Source organism: Hemiscyllium ocellatum, chromosome 5 (genome assembly GCF_020745735.1).
Source record: "Hemiscyllium ocellatum isolate sHemOce1 chromosome 5, sHemOce1.pat.X.cur, whole genome shotgun sequence".
NCBI classification, from domain to species: Eukaryota; Metazoa; Chordata; class Chondrichthyes; order Orectolobiformes; family Hemiscylliidae; genus Hemiscyllium; species Hemiscyllium ocellatum.
The window spans coordinates 70,887,867-70,912,475 of NC_083405.1; the positions used below are offsets into that span (position 1 = coordinate 70,887,867).

Here is a 24,609-nt window from a genome sequence, read left to right on the forward strand (position 1 = left end):
AGGGTGTGTGACAGAGAATGGTTCATAAAGGCATCAAAAGAATTGACATTGCATCTACTGTACCTGGAAGATTAATATGAAGGAAAATAATATGTTTGAAGCATGGAGGAAAATTAACAACTAAAACATTAAAAAGAAATAGTAGGGATTTCCAAAATGAAAAAAAAAACAGAAGGATGAACATGATGCTGATACAACCATCTTTGAAAGGCTATTTTGAGAGCTCAGACATGGTTTCAAGAATGGAAATAGCTAGAATTTATTACATGGTGCTGAATACAGATATGTATGAGCAAGGGCTGGTGAAGAACAAGTACTGCATAGAACCTGCCAAGAGTGACTCAGTTGACAAATACATTCCAGACACCACCCATACCCTCCACTTCCATTCGGTTCCTCGACCACCAATGTTTCATCTTCACCATGGGCATCTAGCCCCTGTACACAGCCATCCATCATGACAAAGGTCTACAAGCCCTCAGTTTCTTCCGCTCACACTGAGCCAACCAGTTCCCTTCCACTGACACACATTTGATTGGCTGAACTGGCTTCACCCTCAATTACTCCTTTGTATCCTCCCATTTCCTCCAGACAAAAGGAGTAGCTATGGGCACTTGCATGGGCCCTAGCAATGTCTGCCTCTTCGTCAGGTACACGAAGAAGTCCATGTTCCGCAACTATGCCAGTACCATTGCCTGCCTTTTCCTCTGTTACATTGATGACTGTATTGATACCACCTCATGCTCCCACAAAGAGGTTGAATAGTTCAACCTCATGAACACCTTCCAACCTGACCTCAAGTTCACCTGGACCATCTCAGACACCTCCCTCCTCTTCCTGGACCTCTTTGGCAAGTGACTCAAAATGGACCTCTACTTCAAACCTACTGACTTCCACCACCACCCACCTGTCCCCCATAAAAATGCTATCCCTTCCTGTCAATTCCTCTGCCTCCACCACACCTGCTCCCAAGACAACCAATTCTGCCATAGAATATCCCAAATGGCCTCCTCCTTCAAGGACTGCAATTTCCACTCCCACGTGGTCAACGATGCCCTCCAGCTCATCTCCTTCTCCCCTGAAACCCCACCCCTACAATCACAACATGACAGAACCCTCTTGTCCTCCTCTTCCACCCCACCAACCTCTGGATATATCGTATTATCTTCTGCTATTTCCACTGCCATTTCCACCACCTACAAACAGACTCCACCACCATAGGTATTTCCCTCCTCATCCCTATTAACGTTCTGCAAGAGACAATTCCCTCTGCAACTCCCTCAATACGTCCACACCCACCAACCTACCCTCCACTCTCAGCACCTTCCTTTGCCACTGCAAGAGGTGAAAACCTGCACCCACGCTTCCCCCCTCACCTCCATCCAAGGCCCCAAAGGAAATTTCCACATCAGACAGATGTTCCTGCACTTCCACACATGCAATAAACAACCCCACTGCCCTGTGGCCGAATACTTCAACTCCCCCTCCCACACTGCCAAGGACATGCAAGTCCTGGGCCTCCTCCACTGCCAAATAATAGCCACCCAATGCCTGGAGGAAGAATTCCTCATCTTCTGCCTTGGGACCCTTCAACCACATGGAATCAATGCCAATTTCACTAGTTTCCTCATCTCCCCTGCTCCAACCTTATTGCAGATCCAACCCACAAACTCAACAATATCCTCTTGCCTCTTGAAATGTCCTACCTTTCCACCTATCCACTCCACCCTCTCCCCTATCGCCATCACCGTTCCCCCCCCCCCACCTTCATCTACCAATGCCTCCTCAGCTACCGTTTCCCCAGCCCTACCCCATTTATCTCTCAGCCCCCTTGGGTGCCCCCCAATGAAGGGTTTATGCTCAAAACATCAACTCTCCTGCTCCTCTGATGCTGTCTGACCTGCTGTGCTTTTCCAGCACCACACTCTTTAACTTCTCCCAATTGACAAATCGTTACACTTCGGAATTGACAGGATTGAAATTAACATAATTGGTCCCATCATCACTACTGAACTGATGTAAATTTATCAAGTTTTTTTCATTTTCTCTTGGTTTAGAGCTTTAGTTTTGAAAATCATAAAACACAATGCTTTGTGAGAAAGAGACTTACTTTATTTTCTGATAATTAAATTACTAACATTTTATACAAATAGTTAAGGAGTACTCTGGAATAGAAATATTCATTTTATTTCTGAAGGGATATTCAATACCAATTCAAATGTTTCCAAGCACAAAAGTGTAATAGATTAATAGCCAAGTTCCGTACCCTGTTGAGTCTCAATACTAATGGATATACCACTGCAATATTAATAGGTACTTAATATAATTAGCTTCATCATATATACATTTTAATTGAAATGCATGCTTCAAGAGTTAATCATCTGGTAATGTATTTTCAAACTGCAATATGCACTAATCTTCCAGAACATAGTTTGGATTAACTACCATGAAGGGATTATCTTCTTCAGTGACATCATCCTCTGCTCCAGCCTTTAGCATCTTCAGTCCAAACTTAGGATCATATTCTGATAGAGTTGACTAAAATATAAAAACTGCAATAACTTCAATATCCATAACAATGTTTCTCAGTATCCATAATCCTATGCAAAAGAATTTGAAACAAAAACAGAAATTGCTGGAAAAGCTCAAGTCTGGCAGCATCTGTGGAGAGAAATTGGAGTTAACGTTTCAGGCCGAGTGACCCTTCCAGTTCTGAGGAAGGGTCAGAACCTGAGATGTCAGCAGATTTCTCTCCACAGATACTGCCAGACCTGCTGAGCTTTTCCGGCAATTTCTGTTTTTGTTTATGATTTAAAGCATCCACAATTCTTTCAGATTTAAATCAAATAATTTGTTGTTTTTGTGTTCAATGTGAAAAGAATCATCTTTTTCTGAATATTTTCATTATATTTTACAGATTTCTTTGTTAGGCAAGGGTATGAAGTGGTATGGAACAAAAGTGGATAGATGGAGTTTAGATATAAACCAGCCGTGATCTAATTAAAAAGTGCAATAAGTTTCTATACTGCACAATGACTGAGGGAAACAACTGAACAACAAAAGTTGAAAGGCTTTGAATCATTTTGGACTATTAATGGAAAATTCAATGAAACATTTTAATCATACAAGTATTCATGATTCCAGTTCAAAACAAGACTGGTTGCTAGGAAGCTCAACTAACATAATAAAAAGTCAAAAATGCAAAACAGAGTCAACGTGCTTACTTGAAAATTTACAATGTTTTGTCAGTGATCTTTTAGGTGGAATTAAATGCCATTCATTGCAGTTGGCTTTAGAAATATGTACAAGTTGAAAACTTAGTGTTGAGTGTACATTTGTAATTGTATAAGGAATAATCTATGGGTCAAAAGTGCTCAGTTTTGATGTCTATTAAGAGGGTCTACAATGAACACAGCAGTTATAATACCATATCAAAGCAGACCATCATCTGACATTGTAACTAGGTTATGTTCAGCTCAGAGGTACAACCTTGAAAACTAGACAGAATAGGGCGGGGGAATGAGACATAGACAGAAATACAAAATGCATTAAAAATGCTTAAAAATACAGAAGGTGAATTTTGTTTGTAGGTTTCTTTCTAGTCACACAACTAACAGTAAAAATAGAAATAGCTTCTGAATATAAATCAGCCCACATTAGGACAGGAAGACTAAAATTGTGTCAGTTTAACACAAACGGTCTGCCATAAATATCAAGCTCTTCATCTCCCACATTTTCAAATGTATTAGAATGTAAAAAATTCTGGGAGAGGACAAAATTAAAAATAGCACTTCTGTTGAGGAGTTTAAAATTATTCAGGCTTTGGGTGAAATTTTGAATTTGTGCAAAATGCAATTGTTGAGTGATAGTTCAAGTTTCCAATAAAGTCAAACTTTATCACACACTTAAACATTTTCCAAGAACCATTGCAAATATCAGTCATCTTAGAGAATATAATTGTTTCTTCCTTTCTTTCTAGAAAATAAATATTCAATTCTGATAATCTGGTGCAAATTTATTAATAGTGAAAATTGTTGCATCAAAATAAGGATTTTGTTAATGGTGCATATTTTTAAAATCATTTCATGGAGTATGGCCATCACAGGCTAGGCCAGTTATTTCCCATTCCTACTCTTTTACAAGTTCTTTTTATTTAAAATCACTGAAAATGACTTGAAATAATCATACTAAACTATTTAACAGTTTACACTCATCAGATCTTTTGCAAAAATTTTTTTAAAATCGTAAAAGCATGCATATCATTCAAATTAATGTTTATACAATGCTTAGAGATTCTGGTTACATTTTACCTGTGCAAGAGTGCTGAAGTGCAAAGGAATTCTTAACTGGCAAATGAGCACAAATCAAATTCAGGAAGTTCAGTAAGAGCTAAGTGGTGCTCTCAGTTCTCCTTATCATGTCACTTGTGTTGCTGAAAGCTCACAGGAATAAGGAGTGGACGGTTTGTGGACAGCAACAGCAATGAGGAAAGCACAACCAAGGTGACCGTGGATGGAATGGAAGGACTGTTGACTGTAAGAATAGTTGACGGATGCTTTGGGGCATAACTCATACATTTAACTTGCTGACACCTTTAAACACTATTAGCTAAATCCATTGAAGCAAACAGAAACTCTAACCCTATCACTTTAGCACTGAAGCTCAGAGGTTCTCCACTTGTCACAAAAAGAAACAGCAAAAATATTCACCTTAATAATTGACTGATAAAACATAAATAAACTACACATTTACAGAAAGGAAAAAAAAACAAACAAATCAGTGTTAAAGCTTGAGGGGGGAAATTAATACCCAATGATTTTCATTTTATCTCTAAATTTGAAATATAACTGAGTTATAAAATCCTTAAATCAAAGATGCATCATCCCTATCCTTGGATTTTGTATATAATTGCCTGGTGATACAGAAGTTGAATATTGTTGAACAAGAGAGATGTGCTATTTAATATTGTGCTCTCAGGTCAGATGCAAGAATACCAAATTACAAGAAAGAGGGCAACTGCAAAAGAAATTGGATTTGAAATTGGTTTGCAAGTCAACTCCAATTAGTCAAAATATTGCTCTGGATAATGTGGCAGGGAAATCGTCTCCCATACTTTTGTTTAGCTTTTAAAATAAATGCAGTTCTTGGGTGTGTTCAGCGCATATTCAAAATAATGCTAACAGCCAAATTAAGATTACTGCAGTTGGCAATGTGGCTTACCTACATTTTGCAGTAAGGTACAAATATTCAGGTTCCTTTCTTTTCTGCAGAGGGCAGGAATATGTCCAGCCATTGTGTCTCTTTTTCAAATTTTATAAAAAGGTGGATTCTCCATAGCAACATCATGACTAAAATCAATCAGTCTCCTGTTCTCATGCCGTACAAATTGTTGCTCTCTGTAATGTGGCATTCTTTCATCTGTCCTAATGTAAAACATCAACAGCATGTCTTGTTTGGGATCGTTCTCCTTGATTGCCTAGTTTCATAATTACAATCATTAAATATTTACTCAAGTTTTAAAGCAGATTTACATCATGTCACAAGTGACATCGTATGCACTAGAATGAATAGGATTTTTCAGTCTTAAATTAGCCAAAATTCATCATGCCTAAAACTTCTCTTGGTCAGATACATTATGCATTAGGGCTTGTTCTAAGTACAGATAGACTAACCAGAAAATTACATTAGAAACTAATCAAAGAACATTACAAGTAGCAACTTGGACAGCAAAAAGTACCAAATGTTGACATCCTTTAGATTTTCACAGCAGTATGGACTGGCAAATCTATTGAATTATTTTCAGAAAAATAGCAAACCTATAAGACACCAATCACTTCCTTTTTTTCCATTATAGGCTTATTACACCTCTTCCCACCCTACCTCTTGCAAAAATGCCATCCCGTATTCCCAATTCCTCCACCTCCACCACAGAACACACCAGATGGCTTCCTTCTTTAGAGACCGCAATTTCCCTTCCCACGTGGTTAAAGATGCTCTCCAACGCATCTCGTCCACATCCTGTACCTCCACCCTCAGACCCCACCCCTCCAACCGTAACAAGGACAGAATGCCCCTGGTGCTCACCTTCCACCCTACCAACCTTCGCATAATCCAAATCATCTGCCGACATTTCCGCCACCTCCAAAAAGACCCCACCACCAGGGATATATTTCCCTCCCCATCCCTTTCTGCCTTCCGCAAAGACCGTTCCCTCCGTGACTACCTGGTCAGGTCCACGCCCCCCTACAACCCACCCTCCCATCCTGGCACTTTCCCCTGCCACCGCAAGAACTGTAAAACCTGTGCCCACACCTCCTCCCTCATCTCTATCCAAGGCCCTAAAGGAGTCTTCCACATCCATCAAAGTTTTACCTGCATATCCACTAATATCATTTATTGTATCCTTTGTTCCCGATGTGGTCTCCTCTACATTGGGGAGACTGGGCGCCTCCTAGCAGAGCGCTTTAGGGAACATCTCCAGGACACCCGCACCAATCAACCACACCGCCCCGTGGCCCAACATTTCAACTCCCCCTCCCACTCTGCCGAGGACATGGAGGTCCTGGGTTTCCTTCACCGCCGCTCCCTCACCACCAGACGTCTGGAGGAAGAATGCCTCATCTTCCGCCTCGGAACACTTCATCCCCAGGGCATCAATGCGGACTTCAGCAGTTTCCTCATTTTCCCCTTCCCCCACCTCACCCTAGTTCCAAATTTCCAGCTCAGCACTGACCCCATGACTTGTCCGGACTTGTCCTACCTGCCTATCTCCTTTTCCACCTATCCACTCCACCCTCTCCTCCCTGACTATCACCTTCATCCCCTCCCCCACTCACCTATTGTACTCTGTGCTACCTTCTCCCCACACCCACCCTCCGAGCTTATCCCTCCATGCTTCAGACTCTCTGCCCTTATTCCTGATGAAAGGCTTTTGCCCGAAACGTCGATTTTGCTGCTCGTTGGATGATGCCTGAACTGCTGTGCCCTTCCAGCACCATTGATCCAGAATCTGGCTTCCAGCATCTGCAGTCATTGTTTTTACCTCTTTGAATTTAGTGTGCCCATAGTGCAATCTTCAAACTGCGGATAGCCGAGTTCCCAGTCCTGGAGATGTGAAAAATTCCATTAGTTCAAAAAATGTAATTACATTTTCTTTGCTGTTTTGATTAAAATGTTGTAGAACAGTCATAAGACGACCACATATCTGTATAATCAATTGGATCTCTCCATATTCAAATGGCTGAAAACTGTGACTATTAATAACCTGCTATATGAAATACTCACATTGTGAACCAATCGTTGAATAACCTTTTCAATCAGCATCTTCTTCAAAACCAATTCAGTCTGTCTTTCAATCTGACTTTCCATCTCCTTGAGGTACCAATTTATAAGATCACTTTTCCACACGCTCACATCGCCTTCGACGATAATAAAACAAATCTATTTTAGAACAGCAGTCCGGAGCATATATTTTGAGAAACTGTGATCGAATGTTTGAGTCCCTCATACTGGTGCTGAAATTCATTGAGCATATTCACCACAGTTCCAGGCACAACAACAATTACTATTACCTTCCAAAAGAAATTGAGCTCTTTGAAGATATGAAATGAAGAGCGATGCTAAATCATGCACGATTTTTACTCAAAAACTTGATTGTTTTGCAGCAAAGTTCATGATACTCATCAACTTGCCAATAGAAATCACCAACTACCACATATGAAGCCGGATGGCATTTCAAGTAACTGCTGCTCCAAGACAGTTCAACAGCATGTAGGCCAATACAAGACAGGCCAGACAGTTCATAATAAAGGAACGTGACCGTTGGCATACTTAAACTGATAGTTTTGCAATGCATTAGGAGTGAGTTAGTGAAGATGTACCAACTGAAACTTTCAGATCGGTTGTCAAAACAATGTTAAAAATGTCCAGAGGAAAGAAATTTGTTGTGCTTCATTTAATAAATTTATATTCAAATAAGATGTTGGTGACTGGACTGATTCAAGCAATGACTGAAGATAAATTGCACATATTGGTTTTTGAAAAATCGAACAAAGTGCTGGAGGAATGTTAAACAAAAAAGAATGCTCGGATGCTGGAAATCAAGCAGCAACAGAAATTGCTGGAAAAACTCAGCAGATCTGGCAGCATCTGTGGAGAGAAAGCAAAGTTAATGTTTTGGGTCCAGTGACTTTCCTTCAGAACCTGGACATGAAATGTTAACTTTGCTTTCTCTCCACAGATGCTGCCAGGCCTGCCAAGTTTCTCCATCAAAAGGAAATTGCCTGAGAAACTTTGCAGGTCTGGCAGCATCTATATGGAGAGAAATAGAATTTATGTTTCAAGTCCAATATCACTCTTGGGAACTAAACTGGACTGAAAAGGTAATGGGTTTTATACTGTTGAAAAAGGGGAAAGAGCAGCAAGTTGAACAGACTGCCTTTTGCTCTGGGACACCTTACAAAGGGAGTGCTATTGTGGTTGAAAAGCAATACAGATGAATAGTAGATATTAATGGTAGATGTTGATAACAGGAATAAAAGGTCAGCTGCACTGATAGCAAACCAGGACTTGGTCAGAGAAGAGGGTGGAAAAGAGAAGTGGGGAATTTAAGTCTTCTAACATGGAGGATAGATTCATGATCTGGAATTGTTGAAATCAATGTTGAGTCCTGAAGGTTGTGAGGTGCCCAGATGGAAAATGAGGTGTTGCCCCTGATGGACTTTTTGCCTGTTTGTTAGTCTGTAAACAAAATATCACAAAAACTAAACAGACAGACTATTACAAAATTCAATCCATAATTTGAAAATTGACTAGGAAGAATAGCTTAGTATTTGATGGAGAGAAAGGAGATCAGACTCTAGAACCTTTCTTTAAAGGGCTTGTTGACATTGATAGATAAGGTAATTAGTTTTCAATAACATTGTGGGTTTATTGAAAATAGTGTTGTTTGTTTTAGAATGTTTTTGATTTTTTTCAACTGCTGTGCTGACAGGTCAAAAATGTGAGCAGACGCTTCAAATCAGTCTTTGATTGCAGGGAGGAGCTGAAGCCTCCATGGCGAGTTGAAAACTCTTCATACAAAAATTCATTTTCTCAGCTTCACAGTCATCAATCAGGAAAAAGCAGTCTCACATTTACGGGACAAAACAAAAAACAACTAGAAGCCGTATAAACATTTGATATATTGCAGAGAGAGATATTGCTAAAGGCTTTCCATTTTACATTCATCAGGACAAATACAAGATTGTCAAAGTTCAAATGACCACAATAATTCATATTACAATGAAGGGGATGATGATTGGTTTGCAAGTCAATTCTGATAGACAGATGTCACCGTGGAGAAAGCAGTTGGGAACTACAGGCTCCCCAAACTCCCAGTACTTCAGAAAAATGCCTTAAAGCTTTAACATATTTCTATTTGCAGAGAATAGGTACTTACACATGAATATGTCACTTCTAGCGAGGGGTAAAAGCCATTTTGCAAGAGAGACTGATTATTTTAAATTGGTTGTCAGTGAAGCCAGTCAAAAGTAACTCAGCAAGTGTTCCCCAATCACAGAATCACAATAAAACAACTTGGTTTGGACTTTGCAAGCGTGGGTTAGTTCAGCACAACCTATACTCCCATATTACAAACAACTAAAGGCATATGCTTTAGATACAATCATCGGAATATATGGAATGTGTAGATTAGATTACTTACAGTGTGGAAACAGGCCCTTCAGCCCAACAAGTCCATACCGACCTGCCGAAGCGCAACCCACTCATTCCCCTACATTTACCACTTTACCTAACACTACGGGCAATTTAGCATAGCCAATTCACCTGACCTGCACATCTTTGTGACTATGGGAGGAAACCGGAGCACCTGGAGAAAACCCACGCAGACACGGGGAGAATGTGCAAACTCCACACAGTCAGTGTACTTGGCATCACACCAATACTGAATTTCATACACTGCATTGCACAATTACATGGAACCCACAACACCTCTTTGGACAAATGGCAGGATTTGATATTGGTAAATATCACTTACACAGCTAGCATGTTGTGGCAGTCTAGGACATATTCTAATATAGTTTAACATTGCATTCATACAGTGTGATGGAGGTACGTACTCAGTACTCAACTAGTTTTGCCATGCATTATTGAAACTTAAAAAGGTGATACTGAAGAATAGGGCTTATAAAAGGTTAACAGCAACAAAGGAGTGCTGGGTGACCCAGCATCATCCAAAGGACAAGTCTCTAAAGTGCAGTAGAACCACAAATGTGGAAACACATGGCAGTCTCCAAAACCAGATATCGAATCTTAAAATTAAATGTCTTTATATGGCTGAAATTGCGCTGGCGATCACGGAATGAAACAAAATAAATGTTACAAATGTGAAAATTCTAAGCTTTTTATTCTTGGGGATACATTCTTTGCGTGAAGATATCAACAGTACAAAGTCTCAGAATGTTGCAGCGTATTAAGCAATTACCGGTGACTTGAATTGCTAGTTATTTTGTGCATTTCCTGTTGCATTTAATTTAAAAATGAGGATGAACCGGAAATTGTAATATGTTGTAAAAATTCAAAGACAACATTATAGTCTTATGGAAATGTTTAAATTGTGATAGAAATATGTGAGATTTTTATCAATTAGATATCATTTTGTTTTACAAAACAGTTTGGATTTTAAACTACTAACATATAGAGTTTGATTTTTTTTTGTCAAAGGATTTGAAAAAAATCTAGGTCAGTCTTTGTGGAACCAGGATTTTAAACCAGTATGTTCATCCTGGAGTGTTAATGAAAGTCTATTCCTACTGTGGAGGTTAACACTTGCAGAGAAAACAAATCTTTCAACAGGAGGTAAGATATGTAAGTTTTATCTAAATTTAGTTCAAAATTTTCTAGGCAATTTGAAGGAAGCCTGCCAAGGGTTAGAATCAAGTTCAGTCTCTCCTACAAAAGTGTTTAGAGTAGTAAAGAAAATGGATTAGCTACCCCTGTGTAAGAGAGAGTAGCTGCTGGAAAATTGCAGACCAGGCATGTTTAGTTAAACTTGCAAATTATTGAAAGACCGAAAGCTGTCTAAGCTCTCCGTTGTGCTAGTGGTTAAGGGGAAAATGTGTCTCAACTCAGGACTGGAACTGAGAAGCAGCAGTTAGGTTAAAGTTAAATTTGATGGGGAAGGAATTTCTCTGGATTTTTGAGTTACCATAATGGGACTGTGTTAGAGAGTAGATGGAGTTTTGTTTTGTCTTACAAACGCGTTCTGAAGTTGGCTTAATTGGGTTTATTTTATTTTCATTTAATTTGTATAAGCATTTGTATTATTGTTAGTCCCAATTCTGCAGTTTAATGTTTCAGTGAAAGATCACTATGTTAAATGAAAATAAAAATGGTCATTTTGGGATCTGACTTGTTCAGTCATAACCCTAGTTAAGATCATAACAAAAATCAAGATTGCAGCAAAATATCCAGTCATAAAATTTTGGACCTTAGAATCAGTGTAAACACTCTCTCCCAGACATGGACCCCACAGCCCTCATGAGCAGGAACCAACATTTAGTGCTCATATCTAGCACTCCATCAGAGTCAAGGATCATCACAATTCAAGCTGAATTGTGCACTCTATATACTCTAATCACTTGCCTTGCTTGCATTTCTTGTACCTAAAAGGTGAACAGAAATATTCTAGGCAGGAGTTGGGGAAAATAGTAACTAAAGGATCACATCAACAACTATTTCATGTTGTTTTTATAATTAACAATCAATATTTCTATATCCTAGTTAGCAGGATAAATTCACGTTACGGACTAGTAAGACGGTGGCACAGTGGTTAGCACTGCTGTCTCCCAGCGCCAGAGACCCGGGCTCAATTCCCGACTCAGGCGACTGACTGTGTGGAGTTTGCACATTCTCCCCCTGTCTGTGTGGATTTCCTCCGGGTGCTCCGGTTTCCTCCCACAGTCCAAAGATGTGCAGGTCAGGTGGATTGGCCATGCTAAATTGCCTGTAGGTAAATGGTGGCGGGTCGGTGTGGACTTGTAGGGCCGAAGGGCCTGGTTCCACACTGTAAGTAATCTAATCTAATTTAAAAAAACTCAAAGTAATTAGCTTCAACCTTGGGAAAAGATGCAATTTTCATTTCAAATGTCTACATAGTGTTGCATTTCAGCCCAAAAAAAGTGAGAGAGGTTTGACACCTGACCATTTCCTATTATTCCAGATTGCAATTGGCCAGTTACATCAATTATACCAGTTACTGTCTTCCTCAGCAGATTCTACCACCTCCCCACAGTTCAACATATACAGCTAATTCAACATGTGGGAATAGCACTGAAATGTCTCAACAGCCCCATTTTTACATAATTAAAAAAATCAAAGGACACAACGAGAGCGCAGGAAAATGGTGTTGAAGTCCCGGAATGTCCTTACGGAAGGGAATCTGTCATCTTCACCAAGTCTTGCTTACATATGATGATATTAGATATACAGCAACGTGGTTCACTCGAACCTGCCCTCTGAGCAATAAAGAATAGGCAATAAATGCTGGCCTATCCAGCAATCTCCACACCCCATTAACGAAAAGAAAATCAACAATTATCTCATTATTACCCTCATCAAAACACAAGCAGTGACCTAAATAGTTCATAATTAAATTAGCCACTTTCTACTTGAATACAAATGTTTTAGTTTAGTTGTGTAATAGGTTATAGCTATACAGGGATGATGTGTTAGCTATGTGTTTAGCAGATTTTATTCACATTACTGTAAAATATATGCTCCACTTCAGAGATTAAAAGGCAGATAAAACCAATGAAATCATACCAGTCAGTTCAATTTCTTCTTGATCAAAGTGGACATCTGGAGTCTGCACCTGAGTTCAACAGTTTAAATGCCTCCTTAACATGCTTTGGCTGGACCTGGACGTAGTACAAATTAGAATTGCTACTGGTAATATAACTGATCGGTATTCAAAGTTATTTTTGTGGTGAGCAGTTTCAAAAGTGTGGAATGGCCTGCTCTTATTTCTTCCATTCTGACTATATTCTTAATGCATCAAGTTCATGCAACAAGAACTGCATTGTTTCATCTGGATGGAATCTGTATCCTCAGAGTCTTGAAGTAAAATACAACTTTGTGGCAAAAACTTAAATGCAAATTAATTCATACACGACTAGACCAACTTGTCAAAAATCAAATTATGATACACAGGTATCTTAATCAGCTGGGCTCTGTGATAGGAGTTTGAAGAAAAAAATGCCAAAGAAATTGATACAATTTGTAAAAAGAGAAGCCAAATCTCTTTGGCTTTTATGGATCATACGATGATACCATCTTGCGTAAAGACTTTCCTTCAATGTCACTAAGTCAATGTCATGCAATTTTCCACTTTGCACCAAAATACAAGTAAGGTGAACTTAGTTTAAGTTCAATCTATAAATGCAGCATTGTCACAATTCAAGAATAGAAAAAGATTAACTCTGAACAGCACATACCTCCTTCTAACTTTTGCATATGTAGCACCAACAATTTAGAAGTATTCTTGTATTCAGTAAATGACATTTTTAGGGCAAACTTGTATATGTCAGGAACATGTTGTTCCATCTCCATATTCTCAACAGCATTTTCAGCATTATTCTCCAGAATAGTGCCAAACACACTAACTGCTGAAAGGAAAGAGCAGCATGTAAGGCAGTACCAGTACTGGTAGGCAAGATCTGTAGAAATAATGGCTGTTGAAAATAAAACACTTGCGCCTTTAAAGTTTCATCCTTCAATATCATAAGTGACTGATGTTTTATTTTATTCTCGTGATCATAGATTTTCTGCTTAAAATGTTTAATTAACTGGAATACTGTTCGATAAATGACAAGTCTTTCAATTCATCAACCAAATTGCCTTTATGTTAATAACCTAAAATAATTGCTCAGTATTTACACACAAGTATTGAGCAAGTCTACAAGGATATATTTGGTGAATCTTATTTTATAGAGCACCCACCACACCAAATCCATTTTGCACAGAGACATTGAATAAGGTCTCAATTATTGCCCTCAAAATACAAGCAGTGCCCTAAAGAGTTCACAATTAAATTAGCCACTTTCTGTTTTAATACAAATGTGTGTTTAGTTTAGTTTTGTAAAAGGTTATAGCTATGCAGGGATGATGCTAGCTTCAACAGGTTTTATTCACATTATTGTAAAATATCTGCTCCACTTTAGAGATTAAAAGTCAGATAAAGCCAATGAAATCATATTAGTCGGTTCAATTTCTTCTTGATCAAAGTGGACATCTGGAGTCTGCACCTGAGTGATTGACTTGTTCAACAGTCTAAATGCCTCCTTAACATGCTTTGGCTGGACCTGGACATAGTACAAATTACAATTGCTACCGGGTAATTTAATTGATGTCTATTAAAGTTTATTTTTGTGGACATCCAACTACATGATAGAAGAACTTATAAAAATGAGAGGGTGCATTAACAAGTTTTAAAACCTGAACCAAATGCTCATTATTTCAATAAAGTTTTACTCAGTATTGTACATACCTTCATTATCATTTGAACTCAATGCACATTATTCAAATACTTCGGGCATTGCATTTATTAGAGTGAAATATCTTATGATATTTCATTAAATTGAATTCATAAAATCTCTAACCATATTATTAAAACAATTCCTTCTAATTCTTTTTACAATCACCAGTTAGATTGCAGGCAAGTTTTAAAATATGAAACTTACAGAAAGTACAACACAAATAAGTCATTCGTTGCAACCAATCCACATAGTATTTATCTGGCACATAACCTTTGTACTCACCTAATTGACATAAATACTTATTCCATTTTCATTGTTTACAACTCCCAGTCACGTAATGTCGAAAATCAAATTGCTCCAAAATGTTCCAATGAAATGAAACCTTCCCACTTTGAGTAATAGTCTAGTAATCATTTAAAAGTATTGTCTTTTTCAACAAAACAATCAGCTCATAGTAAATGACAGTGATTTTAAATAAAATCTAGCCATCTGTGCTTCATTAAAGTAATCATTTTCTGCTGAATGCTGCTCCTAAGGAGTTATCATCCTAAACGATGCAGTCCAAGTGTTGAAGGTATATCCCAATACCATCCATGGCCTTCTCCACTGGACACAGCATCCTGACATTTCCCACCCACCTCCCAATTCTCAACATGCTTTTTGATATTGAGTGCAGAAAAACATATTGTGTAGGAATCCGAGAGCATTCTCCATACTTCAAATCATGCCAAAGGATATTTCACATCAATTTGAACCATCCATAGCTTGTGGATAAAACCTCCATTTTAACATTGTAATGAAAGAGGATATCACAGAGGTATAAAACAAAACTTCATTCTAGATTACCTGCCAATTTGACACAAAGTTCTTAAATTGGAGTGGAGTTTGAACTAGTTTTCTGACTCTGAAGTAAGATTACTACCAAATGGTCCTTTGCCCACACATTTTAAAGAGCAACAAACAAAGAAATGACAGTGACAGATAAAAGACAGCTAATTCATTAATTGGTTTTCAATTACATCACTATCCTGTTCAAAACTATCCCAACAAAGACTGTATTTCCTTGGAAGACCATCAAGGTCATGTTTGAATAAGCACAAGTAGACATCTTAAATCTAATACGATTCAAGAATGGAATATGGCACACTGTTACAATCTCAGAAAAAGTGAGCTAATCTTTGGTAAAATTCAGCTTGTGGTAATTTGGGGTGATGTCAGTGTTTCTTTGAGCCCTTGAGAGATTGCACATACAATTTTATGCAGCCCGCATCATGTACATACCACACCACTATGGCACTATAGTATTGTCAGGAATAGAGTACTCATTACTGCAGAGACCTTTCAGAATTACCGTTGCTAGCATCGTATGTAAAACCCAGCTGAGGACTAGGTTAAATCATTACCAGTCAGGAACTACCACCCACTGTTGCAGTACCAGATGGAATGACCCAAAAATAGCTGACAGAAACATGTTAGCTCTTCAAATTGTTGACAGTTACCTGGAGATCCTGACGGACATGGTGGTGAAGAGGAACACAGTGCTCATTGCTCCAGATTGTTCTCCAGAGGTAACTGTAGCACCAGACCCTGCCAACCTGGTTTGAAGTTGCCAACCAGGTGATATTCATGGTCAAGAGCAATACCCAATGTTAATGACCCTCAGTGCTTCATAAGGTGATGTGCCATCATCTTGTGGACATTTTCTGGTTGAAAGTATAAAGTTAGCATTGTACAGGGTATGGAGTCTTGTAAATTGCATGGGCCTGTGGCAGTTACATGAACCTCTATAGCCCACCTGATATGCCTTGTGCCTCACGGCCATTAGTAGGATTGATTTATTCTATTCAATTATGTGGCCGCTTGTGACCAGGATTTTTAGCTGACACAGGAGGTGAATGCATGAGATCCACATACATAGGTGACAACAGGTGTCTTCCAACTGCTCTTCAAGAATCTGTTTATTATTATTGTCGTTTGAAGGGCCTCACACCACACTAAAATGGAGCCCCCTTGGAAAAGGAAAAAGTAAATCTTACTGCACTCCAGATGTGGTGGCAGTCATTTTCTATTCAGTTGTGAATCTGTGGTTTGGGAGGAAGATTGAAATCAACATAACTAGATTGTCAGAGGCTCTGCCTCAGGCTAGGCAACACACAAATATTAAATGTCCTTTCTCTCTGCATTGCCATTAGATCTCCTCCACATTCCTATCCATTGTTTAGTTAACTGTTTGCTTCCCCACTTTAACCCCATCTCTAAATGTGAACAATGTAGTCATGACATAGACAGACAGACAGACAGGAAAAGGCATGGAAGAGACACTGCAAGCTTCCAAATAGCCACAAAGTGAGTTACGACTTAGGAAGCAACATAAGAACCAGAGATGAACTATCTTATTCTTCTTTGCCTCGTGAGAGAATAGGAAATTGCAGATAAATAAGGCAAGATTTAGGTTTGGAAATGTAAATGCATATAAATAGTCCTGTCACTGCTCATTAACCATATTCTCATCTCACATTCAAGCATTGGGTAGAAAACTGGACTCTTCTTGCTCTATATTGAGGATCGCATGTTTCTGATCTCACGATTATTCCTAACTGACTCAAAAGTGCACACTTTCAAGGTCTGGGGAAATCCAGCCCATTGTCCTTCAAATCTTTAACTATCACTGTACAGGCTGTTCACAAAGATTTGCGACTTGACCAATACCTTGCCATCCTGCCATGATCCTTATGCCCCGACTGCAGTTCTTCAGTCAGGACACCAATTTTTTTCTTGGGATTATAAACATTTTAAACTTTTAAAATATATACGTTGCTTACTTTTCCATTGCTCTTCTCTTCCCCACACCTATTCTTAATTCAGCATTTCTTTCTTCTTAATTTCACCTGGATGTGATTTGACATTGGATCTACCCATTCTAATTCAGCTTTCCTCAGTCCTTCCTAATGTTTTAAATCCTTAAATCTCACCATGTAAGAAGGTTGAATTATTTGCCAGAAAATTCCAGCCTCAGCTTTAAATACAACTAAAACTTTGACAGTTCCTTTAATGAATTGTAATGAAATGTTTCGGGTGTTTCACACAAACATTGTAAATCAAAGCACATGTGGTCAAAGAGCTGAGTTTAAAGATGGAGGAAAAGGCAGGTATCTTAATTCACACAGCTCCAATGTTTCAAGGAATAAAATTTATGCAATTTGAAGGAATAAAATTTTCAATGAATTAGTGAATATTAAAGATTGCAAAAAGTTTGGAAAGGATATGTCACTGTTTCTTTTTTAAAAGAAAGGCAAAATACCCATTGAAACGTTAAGAGGCCAAACTTCACTTCTCTGTATAATAGCTATCATTCAGTTTATAATATTAACATTGTGCATTGCCAACAGTCAACTTTGTTTTAAAGCTGGATGCCCCCATAATTGCACACAATATATTCTCAAACTCTGCTGTATCAACTAGAGTTAGAAACTAATAAACTTAAGCATCACAGAAAAGTCTGTCAATTTGAGGCTTATAAAATGCTGGTTGCAACTCCAACCTTTCATGGAAATTTGGAATTCATAAAAGGATCCAAAGGAGGAAGGGAGAAAAGAAAGCTGAAAAGATTTGGAAAATGGTTCACATCAACTTTTAGTTCATTTTCTGGATACAGATTCTGACAGAGTGCCCCTGTCTCTTCCCCCCCCCCCCCCCACCCACCCCCAAAAGAACTGCAGTGGTTCACAGTGACAGCTCACCACTTTCCCAAGGGCAATTTAGGGAAAGGTAATTAACTACAGTGTAGCTAGTCGCACTCACCATCCTATGAACAAATATTTTAAAACACACTGATTTTCAAGCTAGTTCTCCTTTATTTTCTTCCCCCTTCCCAAGCAATTTGCAATTGAAGTTCGATATGTATTTACCATTCAGTGTATAAAACACACTATCACCTCATCCATGCAGTACATACAAGCCATAGCCTCAGATAATCTGATCAGGCTCTCTAGTTGCCGAACAGTAATGCACCAAGCTGATTTCACAACTCCACAGCCATCATGCTCTCTAAGAAGTTGTACTGCTGAACGATGAATTCTTCAGCTTCTCTTGACATCTGAAAATAAAATCTTAAAAAGTTGAAATGCATCCAGGACTTTGTTATTTAACTGGAATCTCAAAAGAAAAACAGGCAAGACTTGTGTTGGATTCTAAGCTTGCAAATAATAGCGGCATTGCACAGAACTGATTGGCCTGTTTCTCATGTCAATTCCTCAGCATTTTTCCTTCAACACAAAGGTTCCATCACACAAGGAAGGTTGTAAGCAGCTAAGGCAACATTACAGCCCAACTTTGAAACTAGAAGCAATTTCCCCTCTATTCAAATGGTCCTTTCAACTTCTATCAACCACCATTTAAGTGACACACCCACAGGAGGTCGTGGAATTGTCTTAATAGAGTCCACTTCCCTTGGTGGATTGGTTAAGGTCCCCAACTGGAGTGCCAGCATAAGGAGCTCATCCATTGTCCTTAGTGAACTGCTAACCTGGAGATGGTTAATCAGGAGACTGTGCGTGGTAAGGTTATCAGGACTGCTGTGCTATGAACAAGTGCTGACTCGGGACCCACTTTTATGTTTAACATCAAAGCCTCAATGTGGACAACAACAGTAAAACTCAGCCTCTAGTTTCTGCACCTGGGAGAAAAGAAATTGTGAAGGTTGCACGTTTATTATTTTTTCTTGCATTGGGAGAAATATTGAAATAGATAAAAGGGTTCTTGTAAAAATAAACCAAGGATTGTTGAAGGAAGAGGTGCATGTTTTAAAAGCAAGCAATCTCCCACTCATTGAAAGTGCTATTTATATAACTGCTGATGAGCACATGAGATGGAGCCATGGGGCTGTTCATTGCAACCCAGGAGGCTGGGAGAACACAGCAAGCCAGGGAGCATCAGGAGGTGGAGAAGTCAACGTGTTGGATGTAAACATTCTTCAAGACTGTGGGTGAGTGTTAAGGGGAGCTGCAGGTGGTGAGGTAGGGACAAATGAACACAGGCAGAGGTTACGACCTGGTTGATCAATGGGCAGAATGAATCCAGTTCGAGCTACCAACCGGAGTCATTCCTCCCATTGACCAACCAGGTCGTACCCTCTACCTGTATTCACCTATCACTAGCTCATCCTCCTCCCGCCCTCACTTTATCTGCAGCTCCCCTTACATCTACCACCAGTCCTGAAGGATTACACCCAAAACATTGACATCTCCACCTCCTGATGCTGCCTGGCTTGTGTTCTCCCAGCCACCTGTTTGTCTACCTTTGATTCCAGCATCTGTAGTTCTTTTATCTCACAAAGTGAGTTTAGCTAGCAACACAGTTGAACAGTCCCTAGTCCATAGACCAGTTACTGATAGGACCGATTGGTTTTCAGGTTTATTAGTAGCGTTTTTTAGGTTTTAACTGCCAAGAACAATGAAAAGTTAGTGAAGTATTGCTAAAAAATATTTTGCAAAAACATTCCATCTAAAATATCTTCCAGAATTCTCTTTTTTTTTGTGCCATTACTCTTACATTGAAGGAAATATTGCTCAGATATGCATCAACTCAAAAGTCGGAATTAAATATACCATTCAGAGAGATTACTTGATTTCACTCTCCACTAATGCAGAGTGATACTGACTCCATGCTATATGACATTGTGTGGACTCAGAAATACGCATAAATCTCTGAAAGGTTGTCAATGGACTTGGAAATTTAGAACTTTAAACTTGCATATGAATGTTTTAATTGATGCATTCTTCCCAGAGTTAAACTGTAACTGATGGCAAGTGTTCTGGCTTGGATCAGATTTTGAAGTTCTTTGGTCCCTGGGTAGTGGTAGCAGTTGCTTTATGCACAGAACAGGGATCAGTGTGAAATCAAATTATGACACTCTAGTACTGGTAGCAACGCCCAGTAAGTCTTTGAAGGGGTTTCTTTCTCAAAACCACCACCAGTTGGTGATGTGGAGATGCAGAGTCCTGGAAATTAACAGGACCAACAGCACCTTTTTAATTACTGGAACCTCTTTTTTCTATTTGACTTGAACAGAGACATAAGAGACATCTAAAGAGTAGAAATTTACATACATTATCAGCCAACATCAAAGCACCAACCTCAATTACAAATCCATATGACTCTTCATCCTTTACGACGGCTGCAGTTAAACCAGCAGCACTGATGGCTTCCCACTGGTATGGACAGCACGAGGACTGAACTCTTCCACGTGTCTGAAACTAAAAAAAATGCTGGCACTACAAAACAAAGTTCTAACAATCATTGTTATGCAATATGTTAAACATCCAACCATTGGGCAAACAAGTCACAATCTGAAACAGCACTACTAATTGAAATAATTGAAGGAGATGGCTTAAGAATAAATCATGATATTAATTGCCAATAAGGTGTATTTACTGTTACCCTCCAAGCACAGGAAATGATACTGCTTCCCAACAGGTCATCTTAGATAATGTGTAATGATATTCAGTTGCAACCCCAGCCATTTAAATCGTTTATTGCTTAGGTAAATCACACTGATTTAAACAAGGGCATTGAATTCAGTGGGTGTCTATATTATCATGGCAGATTTCGGATATTTTATGCAAAGCCAACTTGCCAATGTAGACTGCCTTTATCACAGTATTTTAGTGATATGCAAGGAAAAATGTTTATTTGATTAAGGAAATGTGAGGAGGGGTTCACAAATGATTGAATTAAATATGTGTGTTTTGACAAGTCTTCAAAGGAGCAGAGGGAGCTGGAGAGAATTAAGGAGAAAATCCAGAGCTAGAATTAGCACAAAAAAGAGCAGTTGATAAAGCAAAGGGAGAAGAGGAATGCATGAGCAAAAGTTGCCAGAATGAAGAATTTTACAAAGAGGTGTAATGTTCTCCAGCATTGCAACAAGAGGAGATAAGCAAAACCATGGAGGGTTATAAATGCAAGCATGGAAAAATTAAATAAGAGTTTGGAACAGAAGAATGATATCCAATAAGACCCTAGATTGCAGGAGTGTGAGACAATTTTATTTTTCTCATTTTCCTTTGAAAGGGACTCTATAAAACTGGAACTTTAGCTTTGCAAAGGTCCTGTGGATTTAAATCCAGGACCTTTTTAAATTAGTTTTGCCACCTTTACCATCCAGGTCGAGGGGTGCAGGCTGATGAGAGTAGACGTGCAGAGCTAGACCTCAGCCACAGGTTACAAGAAGCATCAAAAATGGATAGAGAGATAAGAGGAGGGGGCATTGGATCCAGATCATAGGCAGGGCATTGAAGAGATGGGGCAGTGAGAGATGATGAAAGAGTGTACTAACAGATCAGGAAGGCTAGATCTTTGCTGGAGCAGCAACATCTAAACTACAGGTCAAGGATTGGGAAACCCAGCTAGACTTGGTCAAATCTGATACCAGAAAAATTGACAGATACAACCATATTAAAATATTTCAATTCTGGACCCTCCTCTGAGCAGCATATTAAATTGCTCTGCTGTGTTAAAATGGGAAGTGAGCTCTTAGAGTCATAGGGTAAAAAATGAGGTCTGCAGATGCTGGAGATCACAGCTGCAAATGTGTTGCTGGTCAAAGCACAGCAGGTTAGGCAGCATCTCAGGAATAGAGAATTTGATGTTTCGAGCATAAGCCCTTCATCAGGAATAAGAGAGAGAGCCAAGCAGGCTGAGATAAAAGGTAGGGAGGAGGGACTAGGGGGAGGGGCGATGGAGGTGGGATAGGTGGAAGGAGGTCAAGGTGAGGGTGATAGGCCGGAGTGGGGTGGGGTCGGAGAGGTCAGGAAGAGGATTGCAGGTTAGGAGGGCGGTGCTGAGTTGAGGGAACCGACTGAGACAAGGTGGGGGGAGGGGAAATGAGGAAGCTGGAGAAATCTGAATTCATACCTTGTGGTTGGAGGGTTCCCAGGCGGAAGATGAGGCGCTCCTCCTCCAGCCGTCGTGTAGTTGTGTTCTGCCGGTGGAGGAGTCCAAGGACCTGCATGTCCTCGGTGGAGTGGGAGGGGGAGTTAAAGTGTTGAGCCACGGGGTGATTGGGTTGGTTGGTTCGGGCGGCCCAGAGGTGTTCTCTGAAGCGTTCCGCAAGTAAGCGGCCTGTCTCACCAATATAGAGGAGGCCACATCGGGTGCAGCGGATGCAATAGATGATGTGTGTGGAGGTACAGGTGAACTTGTGGCGGATACGGAAGGATCCCTTGGGGCCTTGGAGGGAAGTGAGTGTGGAGGTGTGGGCGCAAGTTTTACATTTCCTGCGGTTGCAGGGGAAGGTGCCGGGGGTGGAGGTTGGGTTGGTGGGGGGTGTGGATCTGACAAGGGAGTCACGAAGGGAGTGGTCCTTGCGGAACGCTGATAGGGGAGGGGAGGGAAATATATCCTTGGTGGTGGGGTCCGTTTGGAGGTGGCGGAAATGGCGGCGGATAATACGTTGTATGCGCAGGTTGGTGGGGTGGTAGGTGAGAACCAGTGGGGTTCTGTCTTGGTGGCGGTTGGAGGAGCGGGGCTCAAGGGCGGAGGAGCGGGAAGTGGAGGAGATGCGGTGGAGGGCATCGTCGATCACGTCTGGGGGGAATCTGCGGTCCTTGAAGAAGGAGGCCATCTGGGCTGTGCGGTGTTGGAATTGGTCCTCCTGGGAGCAGATGCGGCGGAGACGAAGGAATTGGGAATATGGGATGGCGTTTTTACAGGGGGCAGGGTGGGAGGAGGTGTAGTCCAGGTAGCTGTGGGAATCAGTCGGTTTATAATAGATGTCTGTGTTGAGTCGGTCGCCCGAGATAGAAATGGAAAGGTCTAGGAAGGGGAGGGAGGAGTCTGAGACAGTCCAGGTGAATTTCAGGTCGGGATGGAAGGTGTTAGTAAAGTTGATGAACTGTTCAACCTCCTCGTGGGAGCACGAGGCAGCGCCGATACAGTCATCGATGTAGCGGAGGAAAAGGTGGGGGGTGGTGCCAGTGTAGTTGCGGAAGATGGACTGTTCCACATATCCTACGAAGAGGCAGGCATAGCTGGGGCCCATGCGGGTGCCCATGGCAACTCCTTTAGTTTGGAGGAAGTGGGAGGATTGAAAAGAGAAGTTATTCAGGGTGAGGACCAGTTCAGTCAGTCGAAGGAGGGTGTCAGTGGAAGGGTACTGGTTGGTGCGGCGGGAAAGGAAGAAGCGGAGGGCTTTGAGTCCTTCGTGATGGGGGATGGAGGTGTACAGGGACTGGATGTCCATAGTGAAAATAAGGCGTTGGGGACCGGGGAAGCGAAAATCCTGGAGGAGGTGGAGGGCGTGGGTGGTGTCAGGGTCAGAGAGATGTACAGCATGGAAACAGATCTTTCGGTCCAAACTGTCCATGCCGACCAGATAACCCAATTCAATCTAGTCCCACCTGCCAACACCTGGACCATGTCCCTCCAAACCCATCCAAATGCCTCTTAAATGTTGCAATTGTACCAGCCTTCACCACATACTCTGGCAGCACTCATTCCATACACGTACCACCCTCTGCATGAAAACGTTGCCCCTTAGGTCTCTTTTATATCTTTCCTCTCTCACCCTAAACCTATGCCCTTTAGTTCTGGACTCCCTGACCCTAGGGAAAAGACTTTGTCTGTTTATCCTATCCATGCCCCTCAATTTTGTAAACCTCCATAAGGTCACCCCTCAGCTTCCGACGCTCCAGGGAAAACAGCCCCAGCCTGTTCAGCCTCTCCCTATAGCTCAAATCTTCCAACCCTGGCAACATCCTTGTAAATCTTTTCTGAACCCTTTTAAGTTTCACAACATATTTCCAATAGGAAGGAGACCAGAATTGCACGCAATATTCCAACAGTGGCCTAACCAATGTCTTGTACAGCCGCAACATGACCTCCCAACTCCTGTACTCAATTCTCTGACCAATAAAGGAAAGCACACCAAACACCTTCTTCACTATCCTAGCTACCTGTGACTCCACTTTCAAGGACTTATGAACCAGCACTCCAAGGTCTCTTTGTTCAGCAACACTCCCTAGGACCTTACTATTAAGTATTAAGTCCTGCTAAGATTTGCTTTCCCAAAATACAGCAC

General features: G+C 40.4%; 1 pseudogene; it reads right to left on the bottom strand.

The window, feature by feature from the left end:
* Positions 1–2,412: 2,412 nt before the first annotated feature.
* The window catches only part of LOC132816201 (maternal DNA replication licensing factor mcm6-like), a 32,225-nt pseudogene continuing 10,028 nt past the window's right edge, over positions 2,413–24,609 (bottom strand).